The sequence below is a fragment of the Fragaria vesca genome, unplaced genomic scaffold (genome assembly GCF_000184155.1).
Source record: "Fragaria vesca subsp. vesca unplaced genomic scaffold, FraVesHawaii_1.0 scf0513031, whole genome shotgun sequence".
NCBI classification, from domain to species: domain Eukaryota; kingdom Viridiplantae; phylum Streptophyta; class Magnoliopsida; order Rosales; family Rosaceae; genus Fragaria; species Fragaria vesca.
The window spans coordinates 5,315-6,252 of NW_004443427.1; positions in this window are offsets into that span (position 1 = coordinate 5,315).

Consider the following 938-nt stretch of genomic DNA (forward strand, 5'->3'; position numbering starts at 1 on the left):
CGACACCTAAAAAACCCTAGCCTCCTCTTTCGCCTCCTCCACCTCCTCTCCCTCTCCCGGTCTGCCTCCTCCGCCTCCTCTCCCTCTCCCGGTCTCCCGGTCGCCCCCTCCCTCTCCCAAATTCTCCAGCTCCTCTTCTTCTTCAAGGTTAGTCGTTTTTTTTCTTTTTTTCTTTTTTACTTTTGATTTCAAATTGATTTTCACCTCTGCTTTTTGTTACTGTCCAATCTCCCATTTTACTGTTATGATCATGAATTCGTATGGGTAACCCAATCAAATCTGTAATCTTTGTTCTAATTTTGATGGCTAAAGACGTTACATTTTTCCCTAATTTATGTTTAGGAGATTAATTATCCCCATTTTGGGGTACAAATGCTTTGTCGATAATGAACTTGAAGCTTTCACTGTGCACTTGTTATATTCCATGACTAGGTACTGCATTCATCGTGGGTTCACTTCATATTTGGGGGGTGTGTTCAACTCTACCTTACATTTTGCAGAATCAAAGTTCAATTTTAAACCTTTTAATTCATAATTATTATTTTTTAACTTATATATTAATATATGTCACATCCCGACCCTTATATTTTTACCTTATTTACTAGCGTGATTATAATAAGAATTTTTACCGTCCCGATCATTGAGTAAATAGTTTAATTGGTCCCTAGAGGGGTTTCGGGGACGATTATGTGCGGAGGATTATTCGTATGAGGAAAATACGACGACGGTAAAAATAGTAAATTTTAGTCTAGTAAAAGGTAATTTTATTCGGGTATTATTTTTCGGGGTGTTGAATTTGGAATTTGGTTAAAGGAATGTTGGGTCGGCTGGGCCGAGCCCAACCCATTTCTTCTTCCTTTCTCTCTCTCTCCCTCCCGTTTTCTCTCTTCCCACCCGCGTTTCTTCTCCCTCCACCCGGGAAACTTCACCACCGTCGT